The sequence below is a fragment of the Pleurodeles waltl genome, chromosome 6 (genome assembly GCF_031143425.1).
Source record: "Pleurodeles waltl isolate 20211129_DDA chromosome 6, aPleWal1.hap1.20221129, whole genome shotgun sequence".
NCBI lineage: Eukaryota > Metazoa > Chordata > Amphibia > Caudata > Salamandridae > Pleurodeles > Pleurodeles waltl.
The window spans coordinates 1,081,915,538-1,081,929,277 of record NC_090445.1 but is presented as its reverse complement, the minus strand read 5'-3'; the positions used below and the strand labels follow the sequence as shown (position 1 = coordinate 1,081,929,277).

General features: G+C 48.4%; 1 protein-coding gene across 17 annotated transcripts in view; it reads left to right on the top strand.

Moving 5' to 3' along the window:
• UBR4 (ubiquitin protein ligase E3 component n-recognin 4) overlaps positions 1–13,740 on the top strand; it is a 1,862,787-nt gene that overhangs the window by 130,067 nt on the left and 1,718,980 nt on the right. The window lies entirely within an intron of this gene.

The window sequence follows — 13,740 nt, the reverse complement described above, 5'->3', positions numbered from 1 at the left end:
TTTTCACAAGCTCATATCTCAACTACAATACAATCACACTTAAACAGTTAGGTTTCTAATGAAACTTTTGGGAATTATGGCATTGTGCATAGCAATAGTACTCAATGCACATATAAACATGAGACCCCTGCAACAGTGTCTCTTGCAACAATGGTCTCCAGCTCAGGGTCAACTTCACGATCTAGTGTTGGACCGCCAAACTTACAACTCTCTGCAATGGTGGAATCACACCAACTTATCAAAAGGGTAGTGTAGGAAGTTGGCTCTGTATGCACTATTTCAAAGTAAGGAATAGTATGCACAGAGTCCAAGGGGTTCCCCTTAGAGGTAAGATAGTGGCAAAAAGAGAATACTAATGCTCTATTTTGTGGTAGTGTGATCGAGCAGTAGGCTTATCAAAGGAGTAGTGTTAAGCATTTGTTGTACATACACACAGGCAATAAATGAGGAACACGCACTCAGAGACAATTCCAGGCCAATAGGTTTTTGTATAGAAAAATATCTTTTCTTCGTTTATTTTAGGAACCACAGGTTCAAATTCCACATGTAATACTTTGCATGAAAGGTATTGCAGGTAAGTACTTTAGGAACTTTGAATAATCACAATAGCATATATACTTTTCAAATAAAACACATATAGCTATTTTAACACTAGACACTTAGTGCAATTTTCACAGTTCCTAGGGGAGGTAAGTAATTGTTAGTTCTTGCAGGTAAGTAAACCACCTATGGGGTTCAGATTTGGGTCCACGGTAGCCCACCGTTGGGGGTTCAGGGCAACTCCAAAGTTACCACACCAGCAGCTCAGGGCCGGTCAGGTGCAGAGTGCAAAGTGGTGCCCAAAACGCATAGGCTTCAATGGAGAAGGGGGTGCCCTGGTTCCGGTCTGCCAGCAGGTAAGTACCCGCGTCTTCAGAGGGCAGACCAGCGGGGTTTTGTAGGGCACCGGGGGGGGGACACAAGCTCACACAAAAAGTACACCCTCAGCGGCACTGGGGCGGCCGGGTGCAGTGTGCAAACACGCGTCGGGTTTCCAATGGGAGTCAATGGGAGACCAAGGGGTCTCTTCAGCGGTGCAGGCAGGCAAGGGGGGGGCTCCTCGGGGTAGCCACAACCTGGGCAAGGGAGAGGGCCTCCTGGGGGGTCACTTCTGCACTGAAGTTCCGTCCCTTCAGGGGCTGGGGGCTGCGGGTGCAGGGTCTTTTCCAGCCGTCGGGATTTTAGAGTCAGGCAGTCGCGGTCAGGGGGAGCCTCGGGATTCCCTCTGCAGGCGTCGCTGTGGGGGCTCAGGGGGGACAACTTTGGTTACTCACAGTCTTGGAGTCGCCGGAGGGTCCTCCCTGTAGCGTTGTTTCTCCACCAGTCGAGTCGGGGTCGCCGGGTGCAGTGTTGCAAGTCTCACGCTTCTTGCGGGGATTGCAGGGGTCTTTAAATCTGCTCCTCTGTAACAAAGTTGCAGTCTTTTTGGAGCAGGGCCGCTGTCCTCAGGAGTTTCTGGTCTTTCTTGAAGCAGGGCAGTCCTCTGAGGATTCAGAGGTCGCTGGTCCTTGGGAAAGCGTCGCTGGAGCAGGTTTCTTTAGAAGGCAGGAGACAGGCCGGTAGGACTGGGGCCAAAGCAGTTGGTGTCTTCTTTTCTTCTTCTGCAGGGTTCTTTCAGCTCAGCAGTCCTCTTCTTGTAGTTTCAGGAATCTAAATTCTAAGGTTCAGGGGAGCCCTTAAATACTAAATTTAAGGGCGTGTTTAGGTCTGGGGGGTTAGTAGCCAATGGCTACTAGCCCTGAGGGTGGGTACACCCTCTTTGTGCCTCCTCCCAAGGGGAGGGGGTCACAATCCTATCCCTATTGGGGGAATCCTCCATCTGCAAGATGGAGGATTTCTAAAAGTTAGTCACTTCAGCTCAGGACACCTTAGGGGCTGTCCTGACTGGCCAGTGACTCCTCCTTGTTATTCTCATTATTTCCTCCGGCCTTGCCACCAAAAGTGGGGCCGTGGCCGGAGGGGGCAGGCAACTCCACTAGCTGGAGTGTCCTGTGGTGCTGGAACAAAGGGGGTGATCCTTTGAGGCTCACGCCAGGTGTTACAGCTCCTGCCTGGGGGAGGTGTTAGCATCTCCACCCAGTGCAGGCTTTGTTACTGACCTCAGAGTGACAAAGGCACTCTCTCCATGGGGCCAGCAACATGTCTCGGTTGTGGCAGGCTGCTGGAACCAGTCAGCCTACACAGATAGTCGGTCAAGGTTTCAGGGGGCACCTCTAAGGTGCCCTCTGGGGTGTATTTCACAATAAAATGTACACTGGCATCAGTGTGCATTTATTGTGCTGAGAAGTTTGATACCAAACTTCCCAGTTTTCAGAGTAGCCATTATGGTGCTGTGGAGTTCGTGTAAAACAGACTCCCAGACCATATACTCTTATGGCTACCCTGCACTTACAATGTCTAAGGTTAGGCTTAGACACTGTAGGGGCACAGTGCTCATGCACTGGTGCCCTCACCTATGGTATAGTGCACCCTGCCTTAGGGCTGTAAGGCCTGCTAGAGGGGTGACTTATCTATCCTGCATAGGCAGTGTGAGGTTGGCATGGCACCCTGAGGGGAGTGCCTTGTCGACTTACTCGTTTTGTTCTCACCAGCACACACAAGCTGGCAAGCAGTGTGTCTGTGCTGAGTGAGGGGTCTCCAGGGTGGCATAAGACATGCTGCAGCCCTTAGAGACCTTCCCTGGCATCAGGGCCCTTGGTACCAGAGGTACCAGTTAAAATGGACTTACCTGGATGCCAGGGTATGCCAATTGTGGATACAAAAGTACAGGTTAGGGAAAGAACACTGGTGCTGGGGCCTGGTTAGCAGGCCTCAGCACACTTTCAATTCAAAACATAGCATCAGCAAAGGCAAAAAGTCAGGGGGTAACCATGCCAAGGAGGCATTTCCTTACAGGACTTAATTCAACAAACTTATCACATTAACTATTTGGAATTGCTGGCAGTGTTCCTAGCACTCAAAACTTTCCAACCACAGATCTACACAAAACCGTGTTGGTAAAGACGGACAATGTGACAACAATGTATTATCTGCAAAAACTGGAGGGGAGGGGGTGGGGGGGCAGAGAGTGACACACTCTTCAATTGTCCCTTCTGGCACAAACAATTTGGAACTGGGCAATTCAGAGTATATCCCAGGGATACACAACCAACTAGCAGGCCTCTTAAGCAGGACACAGCAAAAAATACACAATTGGGAGATTCACCCACAAGTGATTCAACAATATTTCCGCATCCGGAGACCCACAGACAAATACCTCTTTGCAATGAACGAAAACAAAAAATGCCCAAACTTCGCATCCCGGTACCCACACCCTCAATCCAAGGGCAATACTTTATGGATCAAATGGTCAGGGATATTTGCTTACGCTTTTCCCCCTTCTCCCATTAATTCCATTTCTGGTCAACAAAATCATTCCCACCTCCTTCACTATGATACTCATAGCTCCCAAATGGGCAAGTCAACACTGGTACACAACACTGTTGGCTCTGTCTGTAGCTCTACATCACAAGCTTCCAAACAGACCGGACCTTTTGACCCAAAATAAAGGTCAAATCGGGCATCCCAATCCCAGTATGCTCTACCTAGTGATGTGGCTCCTGAGGTCATAGTTTGGATACTTACAGCTTCCTACAGAATGTATGGACATTCTTAAAAAATAAAATAAAAAAATAAAAACACGCAATCCTACAACCAGACAGTGCTATGCAGCTAAATGGAAACGTTTTGTATATTACTGTCAACCCCAAAATATTGATCCACTTTAAGCATTGGTACAAGATATTGTGTTATTTGCTTCATTTACAAAAGCAAATCTTGCATACTCATCCCTTAAAATTAATTTAACAGCAATAGCTGCGTACCTCCAAAACACAGCATACTTCTCTCTTTAGGATCCCTGTCATAAAAGCTTTTATGGAAGGCCTTATAAGAATTATTCCACATAGAGCTCCACCGGCTTCTGCATGGAATCTTAACATAGTGCTCACAAGGCTTATGGGTCCACCATTTGAACCCATGCACTCTTGCACTCTTCAGTTTCTCTCATGGAAGGTTGATTTCCTAGTAGCAACTACTTCCTTAAGAAGAGTTAGTGAAATTCAGGCATTCAGTTTAGAAGAACCTTACTTCCAAATTCACAAAAACAAAATAGTACTTAAGACAAACCCAACTTTCTACCTAAAGTAGTTCCACCATTTCACATCAATCAATTGGGGGAATTGCCAGTCTTTCCACAACCAGATTCAGTTGCTGAAAGAGCTGCTCACACACTTCATGTTAAGAGCTCTGCTGTATTATATAGATAGAACAAAAGATTTCAGAAAACCAAAACAACTTTTTGTGGCTTTTCAACAACCTCATAAGGGTAATCCAATTTCAAAACAAGGATTAGCTAGATGGATAGTAAAGTGTATTCAGATGTGCTATCTTAAAGCTAAAAGACAGCTATTAGCACCTCCTAAAGCACATTCTACTAGAAAGAAACTAGCTTCAATGGCATTCTTAGGAAATATACCAATGGCAGATGTATGCAAGGGAGCCACATGGTCCACACCACACACATTTACTAAACACTACTGTGTGGATGTGTTCTGGCCAATAAGGAAACGTTGGTCAAGCAGTGCTTAAAACACTATTTCAACTACTTCAACAGGCTAGCCACTGCTCACTTCTGTAGAGGACTGCTTTTCAGTCTATGCAAAGCATGTGTGTCTACAGTTACATATGCTATAGAACGGAAAATGTTACTCACCCAGTAGACATCTGTTCGTGACACCTAGTGCTGCAGATTCACATTTTCGATTTAGTGTAGTCTGCTGAATCTTCAAAACTAGTTTGCCACTCCATCTGCTGTCTGGAAATTAAATTTTTAGGCTCATTTGTCTTGCGGATGCAAAGAAAAATGGGGGGGGGGGGGGGCTGGGGGATTTGGGAGGGGGAAGAGGAGGCCCAAAATGCAGTTTCCCCATAGGTATTTTTAGACACGATTACAGCCCGAACTGCTCGATCAAATTATACTAAATTTGGCAGAAAGCTAGACCTTGGTCCGGAAAGAGTGCATTTTGAAATTAAGTTGTACATCTGTTCAGTAGTTTTGGAGTTATTAAAGAAAAAATATTTATTTTTATTATTGAAGTCTGCTCCCAGCTGGTTGGATCATCTTTAAAGCTCCTACCAGCTTTTATACAGTTGAGCTGACTGTCGGATAATGGAGCAGCATAGAGTGGAGTATAGGACAGTGGAGTAGAGAACACTGGAGTGGGGATAGTGCACAGTAGAGTAAAGCATCGGGTGGAGTGATGTGTTGTAGATTATAGTACCATGGAGTGGTATAGCATACAGTTGAGTAAAGTGTCACAAATTGTAGGACCGTGTTGTACAGTAGAGTGTACTGGGTTGTCGTACCATATTCGGAAAGTGATGTAGACTACACTAGAGTGGCATACAGTAACTTGTGGAGTGGTGTACAGTGTTGTAGTGTGGTTCAGAGAATTGGCATGGTTACTCCCATTTTCTGCCTGTTAGTGTGTTTGACTGAGTCTACTGGGATCCTGCTAACCAGGACCCCAGTGATTATGCTCTCTTCTAACTTGGTAACTGTACCTTTTTCTTCCCACAATTGGCATACTGGTCCCCCCCATTTAAGTCCCTAGTACATGATACCTAGGTACCCAGGGCATTGGGGTTCCAGGGGATCCATATGGGCTGCAGCAATTATTCTGCCGCCCATGAGGATCCCATGCAAAGAGTTTTGCAGGCCTGCCATTGCAGTCTGCGTGAAACTGGTGCATGCACCTGTTTTCACTACAGGTCACTAAGCCACCCCTATAATAGGTCCTCTCAGCCCAGAGGGCAGGGGACCGGTACCTGTGTGTGAGGGCCCCCCACAAACTCCAGATCCATTTTCCTGGACTTTGTGAGTGCGGAGATGCCATTTTACACGTGTACTGGACATAGGTCACTACCTATGTCCAGCTACATAATGGTAACTCAGAACCTGGGCATGTTTTGTATGAAACATGTTGGAATTATACCCCAATACTGTTGCAAGTATTGGAAGTATGATTCCATTGCTACCACTAGTCTTAGAGGGTTTTCTGGACAGCCCAAGCTGCTGCCACCCCTCACAGGTTTCTGCCCTCCTGCTGCTTGATCTGATCAAGTGCAGGAAGGCAAAACAAAGGATTTCCTTTGGGAGAGGGAGGAAACCACCTCTCCCTTTGGAAATAGGTGTGACTGGCTTGGGAGGGGTAGTCTCCCCAAGCCACTGGCATGCTTTGAAGGGCACATTTGATGCCCTCCCATGCATAAACCAGTTCACACCAGTTCAGGGACCCTCAGTCCCTGGTGTGGTGCGAAACTGGACAATGAAAAGGGGAGTGACCACTCCCCTGCGTATCCTCCTCTAGAGGGTCCCTGGGTTCTGCTATCTTGTTTCCAAGGTTGGCAGGGAACTCTGGGAGCTTCTGAGTGGCCAGTTCAGGCTGGTGATGTCAAAGCTCCCTCCTGACAAGTGCTTTCCTGGTCAGGTGACCAATCCCCCTTTCAGTGCTATTTAGGGCCTCTATCTTTTGGTGGGTCCTCAGATTCGGCTAGCAAGACTGCAGCAGGACTCCTCTGCAACCTCCACTTCGACTTCTGGACACAGGAACTTTGACTGGACTCTCCAGAAACTGACAATGCTGCAATCAATGAAGACTTCTGGAACTTTGTTTCCAGAGCTCCTGTCAGCTTTGCAGCAATTCCCCAGCTGTGCATCCTCAGAAGACAGCAACTTTTCAGCCTGCACGAGAAGAAGGAATCTCCCTTGGAGTGAAGGAGTCACTCCCCTGCACCCGCAGGCACCTGCTACGATGATGACCAGCTGTGTGGATCGCCCCTCATCTTGAGCTGCGTGGACCCTGCAGCATGGGTGGTGGTCCTGAGTATTCCTCTTGATCCTAACTGCCAGCTGGCCAACTTTGGTGGAGGTAAACCCCTGTCTTCCCACGCAGGACAGTACCACCGTGCAGTCTCTTGCAGCTGCCAAGGCTTGTTTGCAGCTCCTCCAAAGGGTCTTCAGGCGATGTGTTGCTCCAGTCCCCAGCACTCCTTCCTCCAACGTACAGCCCTCTGTGTGGTTCTCCTGCGGCGTGGGATCCTTCTGAAACCTCTGTCCCTGTCCTGTGGATGCTGCCTCTGCTCCTGAGGACTCGGCGATGCTTAGGGTCCCCTGTGACGAAGACTCCTGGGTTGAGTCCTGAACCTTGCTGGTCCCTGTCAGCACTACTTTTCCACTAACCGCGAGTTTGCCTTTGCCAAGTCTTTTTGGTGGCATTCCTGCACCTATTCCTATATTCTAGGAATATTCCTATTCCTGTTACCTATATGTATGTATAGGTATATATGTGTGTGTGTGTATATATATATGTTCGATGGCATGTGTAGCTGCAGATACACATGCTGTGCACAGTCCGCCGTCTGGTGTTGGGCTCGGAGTGTTACAAGTTGTTTTTGTTCGAAGAAGTCTTTTCGAGTCACGAGACCGAGGGACTCCTCCCCTTTCGGTTCCATTGCGCATGGGTGTCGACTCCATCTTAGATTGTTTTTTTTCCGCCATCGGGTTCGGACGTGTTCCTTTTCGCTCCATGTTTCGGGTCGGAAAGTTAGTTAGAATCTCGGAAAAAAACGTCGGTATTGTTGCGTTCGGTATCGGGTTAGTTAGAACAAATCGACACCGAATTTTGAAGAGCTCCGGTGGCCCTTCGGGGTAATTTCGATCCCCCGTCAGGGCCTGGTCGGCACGACCGCGTGCGACTTCGACACTGATGGAACGGACCCCATTCCGATTCTGTCCAAAATGCCATAACAAATATCCGTATACGGATCAGCATTTGGTCTGTAACTTGTGCTTGTCCCCCGAGCACAAGGAGGATACGTGTGAGGCCTGTCGAGCGTTTCGGTCCCAGAAGACGCTGAGAGACCGAAGAGCCAGAAGACTACAAATGGCGTCCACGCCCACAGGTCCACATCGGTTCGAGGAGGAAGAAGAAGAAACTCTCTCCATCCACGAGTCGGATTCCGAAGAACTCGACGCCGAAGACATGTCAACCGTGAGTAAGACGTCGAAAATTAGGACTCACGAAAAGTCCACAAAGGCCCAGGGGACGCCACAGCCGACAGGCCATGGCTTAACCCAAAAACAAGGTGACCGAGCCAAGGCACCGAAAACGGGCATGCTGGTGTCGAAGTCATCCGACTCCGGTCGTGATACCGCCACACAGCAACCTCGGAGCCGAGACAGCGGCTCCGAGAAACCTCGGCACAAAGACGGCGCCGAAAAGGTTCGGCACAGAGACGCCGAAGCAAAAGAAAATTTCTTCGGAGCCGAAAAGACCTTCCGAAAAGATTTCGGTCCCAAAACACCCAGCCTCGGAGCCGAAAAGTGGTTCCTATACAGAGGAACAAAGGCTAACCACCCAATTACATAGCTTTGGAGAGGACCTTCAAACTGTGGAACATGACCACACACAGAGAAGGCTTCATATCCATGAAGATACAGGGAAGATAACCACTCTTCCCCCAATCAAGACCAAAAGGAAACTTACCTTTCAACAAGGGGACAAGCAACCACAGGCAAAGGTGGCAAGGAGAACAACCCCACCACTTTCTCCACCACCATCAACACATGCATCACCAGCAACCACTCCACCACTAATGCACTCACCAGCTCATACAATGAGTCAGGATGACCCCGATGCATGGGATCTTTACGACGCTCCAGTGTCTGACAACAGCCCAGACTCTTATCCCACAAAGCCTTCGCCACCTGAGGACAGTACATCTTATACACAGGTGGTCGCAAGAGCAGCCGAGTTTCACAATGTATCATTACATTCGGAACCAATTGAGGATGACTTTCTCTTTAAAACCCTATCCGCAACCCATAGCCAGTACCAAAGTCTTCCCATGCTCCCAGGAATGCTAAGACATTCGAAACAAATATTTCAGGATCCTGTTAAAGGCAGGGCCATAACTCCAAGGGTGGAGAAAAAATACAAGCCACCACCCACGGATCCTATATATATTACAACACAACTGACACCGGACTCCGTAGTTGTGGGGGCAGCTCGTAAGAGAGCCAACTCTCATACCTCAGGCGACGCACCACCTCCGGACAAAGAGAGCCGCAAGTTTGATGCTGCGGGTAAAAGGGTTGCAGCACAAGCAGCAATTCAGTGGCGTATCGCCAACTCTCAGGCACTTTTGGCAAGATACGACAGGGCTCATTGGGATGAAATGCAACATTTCATCGAACACTTACCCAAGGAGTTCCAAAAAAGAGCGCAACAAGTGGTGGAAGAGGGGCAAAGTATCTCCAACAATCAGATACGGTCTTCCATGGATGCAGCAGACACAGCTGCAAGGACAATAAACACCGCAGTTACAATAAGAAGGCACGCATGGCTACGCACTTCTGGGTTCAAACCGGAAATCCAACAGGCTGTGCTCAATATGCCGTTTAATGAACAGCAATTGTTTGGGCCGGAGGTAGACACTGCCATTGAGAAACTCAAAAAGGACACCGATACAGCCAAAGCCATGGGCGCACTCTACTCCCCGCAGAGCAGAGGCACATTTAGGAAAACACCTTTTAGGGGAGGGTTTCGAGGTCAACCCACAGAAGCCACAACCTCTCAAACAAGACCTACCTACCAGGGGCAATATCAGAGGGGAGGTTTTCGCTGACAATTTAGAGGGGGCCAATTCCCCAAAAATAGAGGAAAATTTCAAGGCGCCAAAACCCCTCAAACTAAACAGTGACTCACAAGTCACACACCCCCATCACAACACCTGTGGGGGGAAGACTAAGCCAGTTTTACAACCTTTGGGAGGAAATAACAACAGATACTTGGGTACTAGCAATTATCCAGCATGGTTATTGCATAGAATTTCACCAATTCCCTCCAAACGTCCCACCGAAAACAAACAAGATGTCAAAACAACATATAGAGCTTCTAGGACTAGAAGTTCAAGCACTGCTAGAAAAGGACGCAATAGAATTAGTACCAATTCAACAAAAGAACACAGGAGTTAACTCACTGTACTTTCTAATACCCAAAAAGGACAAAACTCTGAGACCAATACTAGATCTCAGAACACTAAATACCTACATAAAATCAGACCACTTTCACATGGTCACGCTACAAGACGTAATCCCACTGCTCAAACAGCAAGACTACATGACAACATTAGATCTAAAGGATGCGTATTTCCATATACCAATACATCCTTCACACAGGAAATACCTAAGGTTTGTATTTCAAGGAATACATTACCAATTCAAAGTGTTACCATTCGGAATAACAACTGCGCCAAGAGTTTTTACAAAATGCCTGGCAGTAGTAGCTGCGCATATCAGAAGGCAGCAAATACATGTGTTCCCGTACTTAGACGGCTGGCTAATCAAAACCAACACGCTAAAACAGTGTTCACAGCACACAAAATATGTCATACAAACCCTTCACAGGTTAGGTTTCTCCATCAACTACGCGAAGTCACACCTTCTGCCGTGTCAAACGCAGCAATACTTAGGAGCGACAATCAACACAGCAAAAGGGATTGCCACTCCAAGTCCACAACGGGTTCAAACATTTCACAAAGTAATACAGGCCATGTATCCAACACAGAAGATACAAGTCAGAATGGTAATGAAACTACTAGGCATGATGTCTTCATGCATAGCCATTGTCCCAAACGCAAGGTTACACATGCGGCCTGTAGGAAGTTGGCTCTGTATGTGCTATTTCAAAGTAAGGAATAGCATGCACAGAGTCCAAGGGTTCCCCTTAGAGGTAAAATAGTGGTAAAAATAGATAATACTAATGCTCTATTTTGTGGTAGTGTGGTCGAGCAGTAGGCTTATCCAAGGAGTAGTGTTAAGCATTTGTTGTACATACACATAGACAATAAATGAGGTACACACACTCAGAGACAAATCCAGCCAATAGGTTTTGTATAGAAAAATATCTTTTCTTAGTTTATTTTAAGAACCACAGGTTCAAATTCTACATGTAATATCTCATTTGAAAGGTATTGCAGGTAAGTACTTTAGGAACTTTAAATCATAACAATTGCATGTATACTTTTCAAGTTATTGACAAATAGCTGTTTTAAAAGTGGACACTTAGTGCAATTTTCACAGTTCCTAGGGGAGGTAAGTATTTGTTAGGTTAACCAGGTAAGTAAGACACTTACAGGGCTTAGTTCTTGGTCCAAGGTAGCCCACCGTTGGGGGTTCAGAGCAACCCCCAAAGTCACCACACCAGCAGCTCAGGGCCGGTCAGGTGCAGAGTTCAAAGTGGTGCCCAAAACGCATAGGCTAGAATGGAGAGAAGGGGGTGCCCCGGTTCCGGTCTGCTTGCAGGTAAGTACCCGCGTCTTCGGAGGGCAGACCAGGGGGGTTTTGTAGGACACCGGGGGGGACACAAGTCCACACAGAAATTTCACCCTCAGCGGCGCGGGGGCGGCCGGGTGCAGTGTAGAAACAAGCGTCGGGTTCGCAATGTTAGTCTATGAGAGATCTCGGGATCTCTTCAGCGCTGCGGCAGGCAAGGGGGGGATTCCTCGGGGAAACCTCCACTTGGGCAAGGGAGAGGGACTCCTGGGGGTCACTTCTCCAGTGAAAGTCCGGTCCTTCAGGTCCTGGGGGCTGCGGGTGCAGGGTCTCTCCCAGGCGTCGGGACTTTGGATTCAAAGAGTCGCGGTCAGGGGAAGCCTCGGGATTCCCTCTGCAGGCGGCGCTGTGGGGGCTCAGGGGGGACAGGTTTTGGTACTCACAGTATCAGAGTAGTCCTGGGGTCCCTCCTGAGGTGTTGGATCTCCACCAGCCGAGTCGGGGTCGCCGGGTGCAGTGTTGCAAGTCTCACGCTTCTTGCGGGGAGCTTGCAGGGTTCTTTCAAAGCTGCTGGAAACAAAGTTGCAGCCTTTCTTGGAGCAGGTCCGCTGTCCTCGGGAGTTTCTTGTCTTTTCGAAGCAGGGGCAGTCCTCAGAGAATGTCGAGGTCGCTGGTCCCTTTGGAAGGCGTCGCTGGAGCAGGATCTTTGGAAGGCAGGAGACAGGCCGGTGAGTTTCTGGAGCCAAGGCAGTTGTCGTCTTCTGGTCTTCCTCTGCAGGGGTTTTCAGCTAGGCAGTCCTTCTTCTTGTAGTTGCAGGAATCTAATTTTCTAGGGTTCAGGGTAGCCCTTAAATACTAAATTTAAGGGCGTGTTTAGGTCTGGGGGGTTAGTAGCCAATGGCTACTAGCCCTGAGGGTGGGTACACCCTCTTTGTGCCTCCTCCCAAGGGGAGGGGGTCACAATCCTAACCCTATTGGGGGAATCCTCCATCTGCAAGATGGAGGATTTCTAAAAGTTAGAGTCACCTCAGCTCAGGACACCTTAGGGGCTGTCCTGACTGGCCAGTGACTCCTCCTTGTTTTTCTCATTATTTTCTCCGGCCTTGCCGCCAAAAGTGGGGCCTGGCCGGAGGGGGCGGGCAACTCCACTAGCTGGAGTGTCCTGCTGGGTTGGCACAAAGGAGGTGAGCCTTTGAGGCTCACCGCCAGGTGTGACAATTCCTGCCTGGGGGAGGTGTTAGCATCTCCACCCAGTGCAGGCTTTGTTACTGGCCTCAGAGTGACAAAGGCACTCTCCCCATGGGGCCAGCAACATGTCTCGGCTTGTGGCAGGCTGCTAAAACTAGTCAGCCTACACAGATAGTCGGTTAAGTTTCAGGGGGCACCTCTAAGGTGCCCTCTGTGGTGTATTTTACAATAAAATGTACACTGGCATCAGTGTGCATTTATTGTGCTGAGAAGTTTGATACCAAACTTCCCAGTTTTCAGTGTAGCCATTATGGTGCTGTGGAGTTCGTGTTTGACAGACTCCCAGACCATATACTCTTATGGCTACCCTGCACTTACAATGTCTAAGGTTTTGCTTAGACACTGTAGGGGTACCATGCTCATGCACTGGTACCCTCACCTATGGTATAGTGCACCCTGCCTTAGGGCTGTAAGGCCTGCTAGAGGGGTGTCTTACCTATACTGCATAGGCAGTGAGAGGCTGGCATGGCACCCTGAGGGGAGTGCCATGTCGACTTACTCGTTTTGTCCTCACTAGCACACACAAGCTGGTAGCAGTGTGTCTGTGCTGAGTGAGAGGTCTCCAGGGTGGCATAAGACATGCTGCAGCCCTTAGAGACCTTCCTTGGCATCAGGGCCCTTGGTACTAGAAGTACCAGTTACAAGGGACTTATCTGGATGCCAGGGTCTGCCAATTGTGGATACAAAAGTACAGGTTAGGGAAAGAACACTGGTGCTGGGGCCTGGTTAGCAGGCCTCAGCACACTTTCAATTGTAAACATAGCATCAGCAAAGGCAAAAAGTCAGGGGGCAACCATGCCAAGGAGGCATTTCCTTACACAACCCCCCCCCCCAAACGAAAGAGGATGAGACTAACCTTTCCCAAGAGAGTCTTCATTTTCTAAGTGGAAGAACCTGGAAAGGCCATCTGCATTGGCATGGGCAGTCCCAGGTCTGTGTTCCACTATAAAGTCCATTCCCTGTAGGGAGATGGACCACCTCAACAGTTTAGGATTTTCACCTTTCATTTGCATCAGCCATTTGAGAGGTCTGTGGTCAGTTTGAACTAGGAAGTGAGTCCCAAAGAGGTATGGTCT